Source organism: Mus caroli, unplaced genomic scaffold (genome assembly GCF_978045245.1).
Source record: "Mus caroli unplaced genomic scaffold, Mus_caroli_1 scaffold_8, whole genome shotgun sequence".
Taxonomy (NCBI): domain Eukaryota; kingdom Metazoa; phylum Chordata; class Mammalia; order Rodentia; family Muridae; genus Mus; species Mus caroli.
Window position 1 is genome coordinate 25971332 of NW_028227263.1, and position 16229 is coordinate 25987560.

Here is a 16229-nt window from a genome sequence, read left to right on the forward strand (position 1 = left end):
CTGGGTTGTCCTGGTGTAAGGGAGGATGCAGCCTGTTTGAATAAACAGCAGATCTTAGTTTGCAGGTAACTGACTAGTGTGAACTCTTAGGACTTGGCATGTATTAAACAGCTTGGCCTTGACTTTGTGTGCTATTACTGGGCAGACAGTGCTCTATTTGGTGTTAAGCAGTCTACTATCCCTCTTCATGTCAATGATTTATTACAATTCAAGTACAAAAATATCATCTAGGCTGACATTTCATCAGCTAGTTTGTAGACTAACTTTTGAAAGTGGATAGAGATGTGAGTGGGGGTATTGTGGTGGGGGTGTTGGGGGGTGGGGGACTTGAATATGTTGAGAAGCCCTTAAAACCTTACATTGACTGCTAATTGTGTTTGGGAAATGAATCTAAATCTAAGTGAATTTGGAGTCTTGGAGCTGAAGTGGCCTTTTGACCTAAGGTGCCAGTCAGTTTGTTTCTTAAGGTTTGGGGGACTTTGAACACATTCTAATTAAAGGTGAAAACCCAAAGAACCAGTTGGTGCCACTTGCCCTTGGAATTGTGGGCAGGTTGTTTTTCATTTCAGTAGCTGGTTTAAAGTTAATCTGATTTTACTACTGTCTTGATATGCGTTCTACACTGACTGCCAGTTGTTTTGAGGTGAAGAAGTAGTAACTGAGATCGAAACAGTGGTAATTATGTGGTAACTCCTGTTTCCCTAACTCTTGATAACTTATAATTACTCTTTGTATCTGTTTACAGACATTCATACCAGTGTACCAGAATGAGATCTTCCTAATGTTGGTACAGTGTTTTTGGTTCTTTCCCTAACAGGCCAGGTTGATTGAGTTAATGTTCTTTCGTTCAAATCTAGTTTCACTAGTTCTTGTATCTATTTTCTTGGGCAATGGAAGGTTTTATTTTTTAGGGGGTCAGAAGGAGATGGGGATAACACCAAAAAGTGTTGCAAACTGATTCTTTTGAGTTATACTATATTAAAAGAGGAAAAATGCCCAGGATATATGCAGATGAGATCTTATTTAAACACCATACATTGGAACTTGTAGATGATGAACTCTGCTTCCTTGAGAGTTTGTCCTTGCCTAAGTCTAAGTCGTGAGTTGAAATGTTGGGTTTGGGGCTGAGGTACAGCATAGGAACCTAGGTTGTACAGCATGTAAGCATCCCTTGGTAAGCATCATCATGTGTCCATGTCCCATCCCTGTCCAGTTCCTGTCCTGCTGCCTTCCCCCCATCCCGTTGTGCATTGCTGAAGCACATGGTACCTGTGCTGTCACTGAAACCTTTAGCTCTAGCCCAGCTCTGACTGACAGATCTCTGATGGCACTCTGCAGAGAGCAGGACTTGGTTTTCAGGGAGCTCTTGTAGCCATTGTTGCTCTTTCTGTTAGTCCAGGAGACAGTGTGTTGGGGAGATCTGCCCTGTTTTAGTAGTCACAGCATTTACTGTATTGAAAGCAGTTAGCTCACCGGGTGGTGGCGCACGCCTTTAATCCCTGCACTCAGGAGGCAGAGGCAGGCGGATTTCTGAGTTCAAGGCCGGCCTGGTCTACAAAGTGAGCTCCAGGACAGCCAGGGCTACACAGAGAAACCCTGTCTTGAAAAAAAAAAAAAAAAAAGCAGTTAGTTCTACTCATTGTAGTATGGGAAGAAGCAAGAAAAACTCAGACCCCTTAGAATATCTGATGTAGCTCTGAAACACTGTAGAGACCAGGCTGTCCTGGAGCTCACAGGGATCTACCTGCCTCTGCCTCTGAATTGAAAAACAAAAACAAAAACATGTACCACATGGCCACCACACCCCCTCCTTTTTTTTTTTTTTTTCCTAAGCCAAAGTTTGAGGAACCCTCCTGAGGCAGAAGTATTCTTGCAACAGAAATGAGGACATTTTCTTTCTTTCTTTTTTTTTTTTCCTTACCCCAATACATCATTTTATCAACTCTTTAATTCTTTGAGTATCCCTTTTAATGTGGCACATCTAAAGCAGTGATTTGATAATGGAATGAGAGTACCCTAGTGTAGCAGAGGTTGAGGATGCTTTCTAGGGAAAGCTGAAGGAAGTCTCCAGAGTGTTTTCTGAAGGGACCCATTTACATTCAAATAGGAGTGGAGACTTCAGTACCCTGAGTTCTTTCAGTTTTCTGAGACAAGGTCTTCATATGTAGTCAGGCTGGCCTCAAACTCAGTATCTCCTCTCATCTTCCAAAATGATGTTGGGATTATATAGTATCACCATGCCTCGCTTCTCAACTCTTTGATAACTAGTGGGCATGAGTTAATAATAGCTGTGCAAAGTCCTGAATTGTACATAATTGCTTTTCCAATGACCTGCTACAGCATCAGAACAGGAAAGTTCAAGTATGCCCATTGATAGAGCCATTTCATGTAAATAAATACAGTAGTTGCATAAGCCATCTTTTTATATTAAGCAAATTTGGCTTCGATTAAGCAGTTGCTCTTGTACTCAGGAGGCTGAGGCAGGATTGCTGCAAGTTAGAGTCCAACTTGGACTACATAGTCAGTAGTCAGTACCAGGCCAGGTAGAACAGTAAGATGACTTTATTTCAAACAAAACAAAATCACCTGCATCCACCTTCAAATCCTACACTTGTCGTTCTGTACTCAGGTTGAGGCAGGAGGATCAAGAAGTTAGGGGCATCCTCAGCTACACAGAGCTTTTGAGGCAACCCTGGGCTATATGAAAAGAAATCCTATCACAAAAAGTCAAACAGCTTTCCACCCCCTTCACACTACACTTGCTTTATATCTACTTGATACTGTTTAAACAAGAGGAGAAAATCCAGGATACCGCCTCAGAGAAGATGCTGAGACTAGCATCGTGTGACTAGGAAGCAGGATCAGGGATAACACTTTGAGCCCTTTAAGGAGACAGTTTTTCCCAGCTATGGTGGTGTTTTCAGGGGTGATAAGTTATAATACAGTGAATGCTCTACCCATTTTTAAGAATATTTTCATGGTTCTTGTTGATTAATTTTTATCTAAAATAACTAGTCACTTATTTAATCATTTACTCAAAACTGTTGCTGTAGAGCTCATGCTCACAGGAAGAATTCTACTCTGGGCTTCCTAACGTATGAAGAAGTGCAAAGGTGTTTCCAGAGGCACTGAGTGAGTCAGTTGAAGTGGGTGGGGTAGCAAGCCTTTATGTGACCACAGTTGTAAGTAAGTAGGAGTATGGTGGCAAGGGGATAGTGGGGAAGAGACTTGTCCTCCATGTTCCAGCTGGGAAAGGCTAATAATGACTGAGGGAGGTAAGGGAACCAAAGCTCATAAATTGCCCAACTCCAGGGAATAACATTCACTAGGAGGGAGGGAGGGGTTAGGGGCCTGGTTGCCTAACTCTAGGGAATATCACTGAGCAGGAGGGGATAGGGACCTATCTCCATGAGAACACACATGTATTACTGCTGCAGAGGAGAGTGTAGGGATCCAGTGGATGGTGTGTTTATACTAGTCTTCACAACTGACTAGGCATTCAGGATGGGCTGCCTCGGGGTGCTGGAGTCTTTTTTTTTCTTTCTTTTTGTCTTTTAGGGCTTGATATGATTTTTTAAAAACTTCTTTTTTTTTTTTTTTTTTTGGTTATTTAAGACTTGTGTTCCACAAACCAAAAGCTGGTGAGATGAGAAATAATGTGCTTGGGCTCCTTAGTGTAGCTAGAGTAGGTAATGAAGAAGACTCTAGGTGGGGTTTACTCATGGCAACAGTTACTTGTGAACTCTTAAGATCGTTTCTGTCTGACTTTCTCTTGGGAACTATCACAAATGTGAGGTAACAGACAAAACTATTGAAGAAAATAATTTTAAACTTTGTATTCCTACAACCTGTTTTCTTTGGCAGGTTCAAATAGTTGAACCCCTCCCTCCACCCCCAATCTCCCATGGTTTATTTTCATTTATGTGTGTGTGTCTACACATACATACAAACACACGCATACACCCATGGAGATCAGAAGAGAGCATCGGATCCCCTGGAGCTAGAGGTAACAAGTAGCTATGAGTAATCCAGTGTGGGTGCTGGAACTGAACTCAGGTCCTGTGGAAGGGCAGTACATGTTCTTAACTACGGAGCCATCTTTCAACTGTAGGTTTTTGTTTTTTTGTTTTTTCCTGAAAGGTTTTTATTTGTCAGGTACTTGTGGATTCCCAAGGCTCTGATTTCCTACGAGCTTGCGGCAGGCATAGATTCTGTGATTATATTAAGCAGCAAAGTGTCTTCTGAGCATTGGTGAAGTTGGTTTTAATGTGTGCATCTGTGTCTGAGGTTACCAATCACATTGTTCCAATAGTTTTCTGGCAGCAACTGAGTGTCCAGCAACTCAGCTCTGATGTTGTCTGGAATTAGCACAGAGCCCACATGCCAGTGACTCAGTCTTACAGGATTGTGCCACTTAGATGCTAACTGTGGGCATTCACAAGTTAGCTTAACTTCTTGTAGATCACAAGTTCAGGGGTTTTCACAGCCTGTCAGGTTTGATATTATGCTAGCACGATTCATAGAACTCAAGTAATGCATGCTAGTTAGGACATGAGTTTTGTTTGTAACAGTAGTGGCAGCAGGAACAGTAGGATACAGCCCCATCCTGCTTCCAATAGCAGCCTGAAGGGTCTCTTGTCAGCTGGAACCAAGTGCTGGAGAAAATAATTTCAGGACAAGTTTGTATCAAGCAGAGCTAGATTACTAACAGACTTTAATACTAGGCATTGAGGGAGGAAGACAGTACCCACCCAAGTGTGGCCATGAACTTCTTGAGAATCTCCCTGAAGCGTTTCCATATGATTTGGTGCTTTTGAATTACATTGTTGAAAAAATGTTAAAGTTAAGTAAAACTGTTTGGTATACTCATTTCTAGCCAAGTTTGCAGTTAAGGGCACTTGTTGCTCTTCTGGAGGACCCACATGGATTCCGTCAGTTCGTAACTCCACTTTTTTTTTTTTTTTTTTTTCCACTTTATCTGATACCTTCTTTTGGCCTCTTTGGGCTCTAGGCACACATGTGCTCATACATGCATTTAAGGCAAAACACAGCCATGTAAAAGAAAAAAAAGAAAACAGCAATGGCAGAGCAGGTTGAAAAAAGCCAACTGGAGGGGTGGCTGGAGGGGTGGCTCAGTGCTTAGAGCAGTCAGGGCTGGAGGGGTGGCTCAGTGTTTAAGAGCACTTGTTTCTGTAGAGAACCAGGGGTCAGTTCCTAGCACATACATAGCAGCTCACAACTGTAACTTCAATTCTAGGGATCCCATGTCTTTTTCTGAGCTCCACAGGGACTTAGGGTATTTAGTATACATACTGAAATAAAAAGGGCCAGAGTCAAGACATGTTTTTACTTTAGTGTAGTTTTTAATCTAGTTTGTAAGATATTTATTATTATTTTGGCTTTTTCAGGCATGGTCTCTCCACATAGCCTTTTCTGTCCTGGAATTCACTATGTAGATCTGGCTGGCCCCGAACACACAGAAATACTCCTGCCTCTTGTCTCAGGAGTGTGGGATTCCAGACAAGTACCACCAAGCCTGCTTATTTATTTGGGGGAGCTCTTTTTCTCCTCTGTATTCCTTTAACTTTTATTGTCTATTTTGCCTTAATTGGCACTGGGAATAGTTTGTATAGTGCTTATCCAACATAGGTAAAGCCGTGGGTTGAACCTATGGATCCCTCAGCCTCCAAAAGAGGCAGATGCTTTGGTCTATGTATGTAGTTCTCTTAGGAGACTGAGGCAGGAGGATGGCTTGAGCCCAGGTGTTGCAAACCAGCTGCATTGATACAGAGAGCAAATGATGAGTTGTAAGTGCAGGACCTATTGTTCTCTCTAGATGTGTGCCACCATTTCTGGACTCAACACATCTTCTGCCAAGCCAATAAACTGATTAAAGGATCAAAATTCATAGTGAAAGAAAAAAAAAGAGAGAGAGAGAGAGAGAGAGATTCAATGTAGCCACATTGGGGAGAGAGACAAAGAGATCCATGAAACTCACTCTGCCACCCGTAGCCAGTTGGTTTTGATTATAAGGTAAACTTTACTTAAATAGAAGGCCAGAGATATGTACAGTGCAACAGAGATCCCCTCCTCCTCCTCCTCCTCACACTCCAGTCAAATGAAGAGCTGTAAATCTTCCCTAGGACAAGTTTCTTTTACGCCTGAAAATTTTCCCTCTTGCTGCCCCTAGAGCTATAGATATTACCCCCTTTAAGATTCCTAGGGGAATTCTAATTTCTTGGGGTCCAGGCGGGCCAGTCACACCACCAGCTTGGAGATTCACTCCCAGCCAGTCTCTGTGCTCACCAACTTGGAAATTCTCTGAAAATTCTGGGGTCTCATTGATTTATTGTGTTTTGGTGGTGGTGGAGATGGGTGGGTGTTTCGTGTGTTTCCTGGTTACTATGGTCAGAGATGCCACTATGGTCTTTGATTTAGAATTAATTGAGAGTTCATTATACAGACGTGGTTTTTGGCTCATTGTGGTTCTTTCTCACTGCCCATCTCTGAGACAGTAGCACCTAGAATTGAATTCTGTGCTTAAGTTTTCCGATGTGACTAGCCCCTCCCTTGAAACTTCTGAGGGCCCACCCTGAAATCACACTGTAAAACTCAGGTGTGGTCCAAAGGGTCTTTTCCTGTTGTAGGATATTTGATCACACTGTGCATCCTGAGGTTGTGTTATGTACTGAAAAAACCTGTTTCAAGTTGTGGTGTGGCTCAGGCCTTAGTACACACCTTTAATCCCTCTGGCTGTAATATAGATAAGCCCTTAGTGCACAGTCTTAATTCCAAACAATATAGATAAGGTTAGTTTGTAGAAGGAGGCAGTTATGTTTTAAAGAGATGTCTAATTGAGTGGCAGACAGAGTGACAAGTCAGAGAAAGATTTGACAGAATGAGTCAGATAGGATATGTCTAATTCTCACAGGAAAAGGAGGCTACTTAAGAGCACCACAGAAAAGAGAGGGAAGAGAAAGAGGAAAGAGGCAGTTTTACTGGGACAGTTGTTCAGAGATAGTGCAGAGAGAGAACAAGACAGAAACAGGCGAAGACAGAACAAGACAGAGACTGAGGAGGAGCCAGAGGATTAGAACAGATTGCCAAAGTTGGTATGAGGCCAAGCAGAGCAATTTATTCATAATCACTGGTTAAAAGCACACAGCCAGAGCTAACTCTGATCAGAAGTCTGAACTTCACTTGCCACTTGAACTTGGATGCCTCAGGTCTATCATGTGTAAAGTGAAATTCATTAAATAGTTGTAAGGATTGTCAGTGTCCTTGTAGTGTTTTTATGACACATCGTATAATATGTGTCAAAGGAAGTATTATTATTATTATTATTATTAATTGTTATCATTAGCTACAAGGCATACATAGTTAAACCTATCCAGATTGCAGTTCTCAAGAAGGGGCTATATCATTTTACCTCCTTCTATAGAATATACAAACATTGCTAGGTGCACAGTTATCACTTGAAAATAAAACCTGCCCTCTGGGTATCTGGGAAATAAATTCACAGGTGACTCTAATGGAAACTTCCAACTTGTTTCCAAAGCTGGCATAAAAATTGGGTATGGAAAAATCTTTCTCTTGAAATCCTATAGAGAAATAACTTTCAACCTTCTTAATGCTGTGCAACCTTTAATACAGTTCCTCTTGTTGTGGTGGGACCCCCCTCCATAAAATTATTTTGTTGCTATTTCATAATTAATTTTGCTAGTGTTAGGAATGGTAATGTAAATATATTATCTGCAGGATATCTGATAAGTGACCCCTGTGAAAGGGTTATTTGACCCCATAAAGGGGTTGTGACCCATAGGTTGAGAACTGCTGTGACAGAGCCTGTGTTGAGTCTAGCAGTGGGGACAAAGGGACAAAGATACTATGAGGTTAAACCAAGGGACATCTTTATCTTTGGCCATATGCCTTGAAGTTCAGTGAGTTGGACAAGCCTTCTTGAGACTTTGGATGGAAACAGATTTGTGTCAGCCAATCCAGATTATCTGAGAAGATCAGCTGCTAAGTACCATGTTGTGCCTGTTGTTCGTAGAGGAAAGTGAAAAGCCCAGACCTCCTTCAAGCTCACTTCTGGTGAACTGAGGCCAACTGAGGCCAGGTCTCTTAAGACTCCCAGACAGCCTTTTCAAGGGGACCAGTGGTCAACATATAGTGCCCTTTTCCAGCCTATACTCTGCTACTAGTTGCTGTGTCTTTGTTGTGTAGGCCACATTCCCTCTGTGTTTGCTGTCTTTAACTGGGATGCAAAGGATTTAGGAATAATTACTGTTTTGAAGAAGTATAGATTTGAATATCCTGTTTTTAGTTTTTTTTTCACATTTATTGTGTGTGTTTATGTGGTGGTGGTGGTGGGGGTACATGTGTGAAGGTCTGAGGACAACTTGAGGAAGAAGGTGGTTGTTTCTTTCCACCGTAGGAGTTACAGGAATTGAGCTCTGGTCATCAGGCTTGGTGGCAAGCATTGCTGAGTCCTCTCCAGGACCCTGGTTCTATTTATATTTGATTGTTGAGATGAGTGTACTAGTGTCCTTTCTGAACCACTGATAAATGTGGGGAGTACATGGTGAATGATTTCATGTATCAGCTCTCCTTAATGTACAGTATGAAGATGTAACTAGCAGACCGCACTTCTGACTGCATAGATAATGCTGCTAAGAATGATCTAAACAAAAGTTGTTTTAAGACAGGTGCTATGCCACAACCCCATTAAAACCACCAAATAAAGCTCAAATTTCTGTGGAACAATAGAAGGCATATTTTGATTGGCTTGGGTAAAACTCACTATATGGATAAACCAGCCTGGCTTCAAATTCATAGATCCACTTGTCTCTGTCTCACAAGTACACCACTATGCCCAGCAGGTCTTTATTTATTTATTTATTTATTTATTTATTATTAGATATTTTCTTTATATACATTTCAAATGCTATCCTGAAATTTCCCTATACCCTCCCTCTACCCTGCTCCCCTACCCACCCACTCCCACTTCTTGGCCCTGGCATTCCCCTGTACTAGGGCATATAAAGTTTGCAATACCAAGGGGCCTCTCTTCCCAGTGATGGACAACTAGGCCATCTTCTGCTACATATGCAGCTAGAGATATGAGCTCTGGGGGTACTGGTTAGTTCATATTGTTGTTCCACCTATAGGGTTGCAGACCCCTTCAGCTCCTTGGGTGCTTTCTCTAGCTTCTCCATTGGGGGCCCTGTGTTCCATCTTATAGATGACTGTGAGTATCCACTTCAGTATTTGCCAGGCACTGGCATAGCCTCATACGAGACAGCTATAACAGGGTCCCTTCAGCAAAAATCTTTCTGGCATATGCAATAGTGTCTGGGTTTGGTGGCTGATTATGGGATGGATCCCTGGGTGGGGTAGTCTCTGGATAGTCCATCCTTTCTTCTTAGCTCCACACTTTGTCTCTGTAACTCCTTTCATGGGTATTTTGTTCCCTATTCTAAGGAGGGATGAAGTATCCACCCATTGGTCTCCCTCTTCTTGATTTTCTTGTGTTTTGCAAATTGTGTCTTGGGTGTTCTATGTTTCTGGGCTAATATCCACTTATCAGTGAGTGCATATCTAATGACTTCTTTTGTGATTGGGTTACCTCACTATGGATGATATCCTCCGGATACATCCATTTGTCCAAGAATTTCATAAATCTATTGTTTTTAATAGCTGACTAGTACTCCATTGTGTAAATGTACCACATTTTCTGTATCCATTCTTCCCAGCAGGTCTTTTTAAATTTTATTTTATTTTAACTTTTAAGAAAAATGCCAGCTGATGAGTGGACATGTAAAGGAATAATGGTGGCTAGGAATGGCTGGCTTCTAACGGAAGACCTAGTGAGCAGTGCAGGGCCACATCTTGCTTCATGATGCCTTTGTGGAATTGGCACTATAGAACAGGTCCACGTTTGTGCAGATTTAAAGACTTCACTTGTCTAACTCAAGCAATCTGACAAGTTTGACAGAAATATCCATGGGTAGGTTGGATGGAATTAAATATAAAGACATTGCCCAAATCCCTATGATATATGCAATTTTAAAAATGATAGATTTTAGTAAGTGATACCCTTATTTTTAAACAGTGGAAAAGTGAACACTGTCATGTTCTCCTCACTTTTAGCAGGTCCTCACTGTCAGGATTGATAGGTCGTTCACTCTACTGTTGGAGCTCCCTAAGGTTGCAGGAGTTTAGAACCCAAGGGAAGAGACTTGGCCATGGATCTGGCAACCAGACTCAAGGTTTCAGAAGTCTTGACTCTGCCTCATCTAAGAGGTGACCTGTACATTACTTGTTGGTGACTGCTTTAAAGGGACACTGTGACTTGTGCCCTGAAATAAACTTAAGCACTGAAAATTTTAAATAGTGCTAAAAAAAAAAATCTACCTTCCTCATCCTCACAATTCCATGTAGATCTTAAGAGGCGTAAATGGTGATAGCGATGGTAGCCCATTGTGGGAGCTGCATCCTCCAACTCCACTTAAACTCCCAAAGAGAATTCAAAGTTTTGTGGAATAATATAAGCTGAGAAAGCTGCATTTAAATGTAGTTTGTATTTTGTTTGTTGTTTTAGCCATAATTACCCATCGTGCCTAGACTTTTTCCTGGTCTCTTATTATCTTTTATTATCTGCCTTTGGTTGTTGGTCTGTATTTTGCAAATGATCTTGCTTTTTTAAAAAAAATCTCTGCCATTAATTAATACTCTCTCTCTCTCTCTCCCTCTGTATGTGTGTGTGTGTGTGTGTTTGTGTGTTTGTGTGCATGTGTGGTATTCCTGTGCCAAGGGTGAGTAAGTTAAAGTCAGGACAATATGTGGAAGTCAGTTGTCTCCTTCGACTATATGAGTTCTGGCAAACTCAGGCTTGACAGCAAGTGCTCCCAACAGAAAATTTGCTTTCTGTTGCTGTAATAAAACACTGACCAAAACTGTCTTGGGGAGGGAAGGGCTTAACCTCTGGAGAAAGGATGTTTACTGACTTGCTGGGCCAAACTGCCCAGGAGGGGCATTACCCACATTGAGCTGGGCCCTCCCATATCAGTTAGCCATCAAGAAAATGCCACAGGTCAATTTGATAAAGTCAGTTCCTCAATTGAGATTCCCTCTTCCAGGTATATCACATTGACAAGCAAGATTAGCTATCAAGTGCACTTAACAGCCAAGCTGTTAAGAACCCTATTCACAAGAACCCTATTCCTGAACTGTGTCCCCAGCCCTCTCTCTGCATGATGTTGTAATGGAAAACTCAGAATTTTCCCAGCAGTGGTGAGATCTAGTGCTGTGTCTGATTTTTTTATATAATTTTGATTTTGTCATTTCTACTGTCTTGTCTTCTGAAACGTTGTGACTTGTATTAGGGCTGGCTAGGAAAGGGAAAAGGCTTTTGCTCCAGGGTGTATGTCATTTTTTAGGGGGACTGAAAAAATCTCACAGTGTCCTTTGAGCAGATTTTAATTTACTTGGATTCCATATCAGGCAATATGCCTTTTTTCTTGAATGTAAAAAAATCATAAGGCCACCTTATTGAGTATAGAGATTAATATCTCAAATAGTCTATATTCCCTACTGGGGAAGTTAGTCATTATTTATAGGTGACAACTGTTGAGCCTGAATAAATCTGAAAGGGAATGGAAGGAAGTTGTAGCCGTTGTCCTTGCTCTACAGCAAGCCTTTGCAAGGCTGGAGACAGTTGTTCATTTTCTTCTGTTTTTGGGAAATTGCCATTGGATTAGTATGTTTTGGTTTCTAGCATCATTTACTGTAGACTTCTCAGTTCGTCCAGAATCCTTTCATTCTAAGATAAAGCCTGGGGTAGTTGAAATGAGTCTGTGGGTCCATGGGTAAAGGCACTTGCCAGCATGTGGTAGAAGGAGAGAAGCTACTCTAAGGAGTTGTCCTCTGACCACCACAAGGTGCACACACACACACACAAATAAAGGAATTGAAAATAAGTATTTTCAAGAGTTTGGAAACTTGAACCTTTGTGGCAGTTTCAAACCAGACAAATCATTAATTGAAGACTTAACTGTGACTTTGAACTCTCCGTAGCCAAGAAACTGGAGTTGCTTAATTTATCAGAGTGTTTGTTTTCTAAGTGTGCAACTCTCAGTCACTGCCTGACCCAGCAGAAAGTTGATAAAGTTACGCAACAGGTGAGAACCTTTCCAGTTGCCTTTCCCCATTTGTAAAGAGATGGTTTTCTTCCTTGTAAGAAACTCATCCTAAGCTTTCCTTTTTTGTTTTGCATATTTATTATTTGCACATAATTCTCGGCTTCAAACAAGTTTAGAAGGTCCCTAGCACTTAGTACTTGTCAAAAATCTGCATAAATGGAAGAGCTTTTGATTGCCACAGCAGCGCTTAAGCTTTCCAAACAGATACAAGATAATTTCTGCTTAAGAGGAAACAGATTTTGTAGTTTTCCAGTTTTAAATGTATGAGCAAGGGACTGACTTTCTCAGATGGAATGTGCATCATTATAGGAGACTTCTGAAACGCAAAAGCAATCTTGTAAGCTAGAAAATCTTGGCCTCAAGTGTCCTGCCCTCACCAATTTATTCCAGGGAGTTATGTGTATTCCACCCTTTTCTGGTGGACAGACTCTGTAGTGGTTGGATCCTTGGCATTTTAGGAGAGAATTGTTGCCAGGTATTCTTTCTAACCGATTCAGAGCACAGTGGGTCTTGTTCTCCAAGGAACTTGCAGCATTGTAGACAGATACAGTAAGAACCAGACAGTTTGTAAAGTAAAGTTGGTGTTCCAAGATATGATACCAGTGCAGATGCCTGGGGTTCAGCAGCAAGGAGTCCTGTGGGAAGAAAGTCTGAGATAGGGCTGAAGAAACAAGACTGGGGAATCAGGAAGAGGGGAGGCATTCCCACCAATATTAGCAGGAAGGTAAAGCTATGGAGACAGGTGGCAGCTTGGGAAATACTTCGTACATTAATATGCCAGAGGCATCTGAAATAAGGGGGAGGACGATGACAGAGGCTGAGATCAGATCCTGAAGACTCTTGTGTGCCTTGGTGATTTTGGATGAGTCTAGGTGAAAAGGATCTGTACTGTGGAGGGAGCACTAGGGATTGTACCCGGGCTGGCCATGCACCACTGAAGCACATCCCCAGTCCTAGTGAATGATTGTAAGAATGTCAGTATTTTGTGCATGATCACTCCTGTGCAGCAATATTAGAAGTAGGTACAGCCCCTATGGTAGAAACCTAAATTGAGTCATGGCAGCACTACTGAGAAGTGTGGAGTAATCCGACAATTTTATTATTGCCCCGCACGGGTCAGCAGGGAAGAATACTGTGCTCGGTACAGCCCTGCAGAGACCTAGGGGCAGCAGACTTCACTCTCTTGTACTGAACTATCTGTGCTGTCTTGGTTATTTCCTTGGTTCACCCCACAGATGATGGCAGTCCTGACTGAAGAACCACATCAGCCTGAATCTCCTCACATCATTGCTGCCTGTGCCAGTAGAAGACACGTTTCCCAACATAAGGGAGAGGGAGAGGAGCATGAAAATCACGGAACAGCCAGGCGTGGTTGCGCACCAGTCCTGAACTCAGAAATCCGCCTGCCTCTGCCTCCCAAGTGCTGGGATTAAAGGCTTGAGCCACCACGCCAGGCTTCCTTTTTTTTTTTTTTTTTTTTTTTTTTTAAAAAAAAAAAGAAAGTCTGTAGACTGGAACGTGAAACACCGTCTTAGTCTCCCAAGTGCTAGGATTACATGAGTGTATCTCTGAGCTTGTTTCCTCATCTGTAAGGTAGAGATAGCAGAAATATTCCTCTTTGTGGGTAGCTGTGAAGATTAAATTGTATGTTACCTGGAAAGTGCTTACTGTGCCACATCGAACACACTAATTATACCACAGGAAAAAGCCTAGTCTTGAGATTTTTCCAAACTGAGGGTCATTTCTCCTTGGAGGGTCATAACCAACAATTGAAACCAACCTGAGAAAGGAAGTAGCATCAATCAGAGCACATCACAGAAGAATTGGTCAGCATTGCATCACCAGAGCACCTTAGTTTGCGTATTAGGTCAGGATGTAGACTCTGTTTCTTTAAATACTTATGGTTCAGTGCTTGCCTGCGTGGGGCTCCTTTTGCAGAGGAGGGAAGGAGGCCAGAAGAGGGGGTAGGATCCTCTGGAATTGGAGTTAGGGATAGTTGTGACTTACCATGTGGGGCTGGGCATCAGACTTAGGTACACTAAAAGAGCAGCCAGGGCACGCTTTTAAACCCTGAGCCATCTCCCAAGCTCCAGAATCCATATCTTGCTGTACTTTGCAGTTAAAGTTTGAAAACTACTAGCTACTTTCAAGCTCCCTTCCTCAGAGGCTGAGGGACTTTGGCACCCCAAACAAAATACCACTCTTGTTTGAAAGAGGGTTTTTGTTTTTGTTTTGTTTTGTTTTAAAGACAGAGTATGTTCACTGTGTAGCTCAGGATACCCTGTAACTTGCTGTGTATACCATGTTGGTCTTAAACTCACAGAGATCCACCTGCCTCTGCCAGGGTTAAAGGCAGGTACCACCATACTCATCCTGTTGCTCTCATTTGTGATAACAAGTAAAACAGGGGTCCTTCAGAAAGTTACTTAGAACTTGTGCCTCAGTCTACTCATCTGTGAAGAGGTGAGATTAATACCCATAGTACTCATGTTAGTGCTGTATCTTTGTTTAGTTCTGTGTAAAATGTTTGCAGTGCTTGGTAAGTACTGAACCTTAGGGAGAGTACCTAGGCTAACATGCATGAAGGCAGATTGTGCAGTCCCTTTTGTTTCACATGTGAATACACTTCCTGTGAAGGCATTCTCCTAAGATCTCCAGCTCCAGAGTCCCTGTTGGATTCTTTAGCAACCTTTCCTTGGTGTCATTTGGTCCTATCTTGTACTACACTCCCTTTCCAGCCTCCCTTTACACTTTAAGATGCTGTCACTAAGACAGCAATATCCTTTTTCTTCTATGTTCTGGTTATGATTGCGGTTATTTTTGAAAAAGTATCTCTCTCCATGGTTCTGGTTGTCCTGGAACTTGACATGTAGACCAGGCTAGCCTTGAACTCACAGAGATCTTCTTGCCGCTGCTTCCTAAATTCTAGACTGGTTACATTTAACTAGCATGAGTATTTGTGTTCCATGGAAGTAAATCATATATAATGCATTTATTCTTGCCCATGTCATAGGCATACAAATGTATGGTACAGTAAGATGGCATATTACATCCTTAAAAATTCAGTTTGAAAAACTTATTCAGGGTTGTGGGGGAGGGATGAAATATTTTCGGTTTTTGGTTCTAAAACTTTTTCGTTTTGGCTTGGGAGGAAAAAAGCCACGGGATGTTTTTTGTTTGTTTGTTTGGTTGGTTTGGTTTGTTAATTTTTAGGTTGAAAGGTTACTTTTTCTTGCGGAATAGTTAATGACAGCAAGCTGATTCTTGGTGAAACCAGTCATTGTGCCTTTGCTCAGTTGTGGTGGATAGTGAGCCTTCATTTTGATAAGCCCATTGGCAATACTGAATCAACTTGTATGAATGGGAGCTGGTCCTGGCTGCCTCATAGAAGTGTTATGTAACGTATGGTACCCACAGACCCTTTGGGAGGGGGTCTTTATTATCATGATAGTGTCATTCTGGGTCTTCTGCTCTTATCCAGTTCTGCCAGAGTGATTCTCATGCCTGAGGGGCTAGAAACTCGACGGAAAAAGTAGGCATTTGGCTTTTGCTTAGAGATAAAGTGTGTTGATGAAGAATGGATGTTAAAACCTGGAAACACTGAAGTTGGTGATTGAAGTTTAGATTAGTTTAGAAGCACCTCCCTCCCTGTTACACTGACTTAATTTCTGAAAAATGAGTCTTATTTAGAGTTTCAAACATTTCTTCTTTGACAAGCTTCAGAAAAGGCTTATTAATGTATTTGTCTTGTAAGTTTCTGCTGAGATTCGTTTTTGTCAGCCCTGGCATTTCCCAGAGAAACAAAAGAGAAGTGTCAGTTTAGTTTTCCATCACCCCACACAGTAGACTTCTTAATTCTGTCACTGATGGATGTGCACTGTTAAACAAGCCTTACTGTTGGCCGACTCACTGAGGAGCCCTGTGATAATGTGACCCCATCCTCAGCTACCAACACTTACACTTGTAGTACTTGGAATTTTCAGTGTATTGTATTAAAACAAACTTCTAATTCTGGCTATTTTTCTT

The 16229-nt window shown here is 41.8% G+C and overlaps 1 protein-coding gene across 7 annotated transcripts in view; it reads left to right on the forward strand.

Annotated features, from left to right (window-relative positions):
- Dcun1d3 (defective in cullin neddylation 1 domain containing 3) overlaps positions 1 to 16229 on the forward strand; it is a 42740-nt gene that overhangs the window by 3790 nt on the left and 22721 nt on the right. The window contains exon 1 of one of the 7 annotated variants that reach the window (XM_021168740.3): positions 1851 to 3132. The exons of the other annotated variants lie outside the window; for them this stretch is intronic. The gene's annotated coding sequence lies outside the window, so the exon portion shown is untranslated. Of the gene's footprint in view, positions 1 to 1850; positions 3133 to 16229 lie in introns of those variants that run through there. 7 annotated transcript variants of the gene reach the window in all.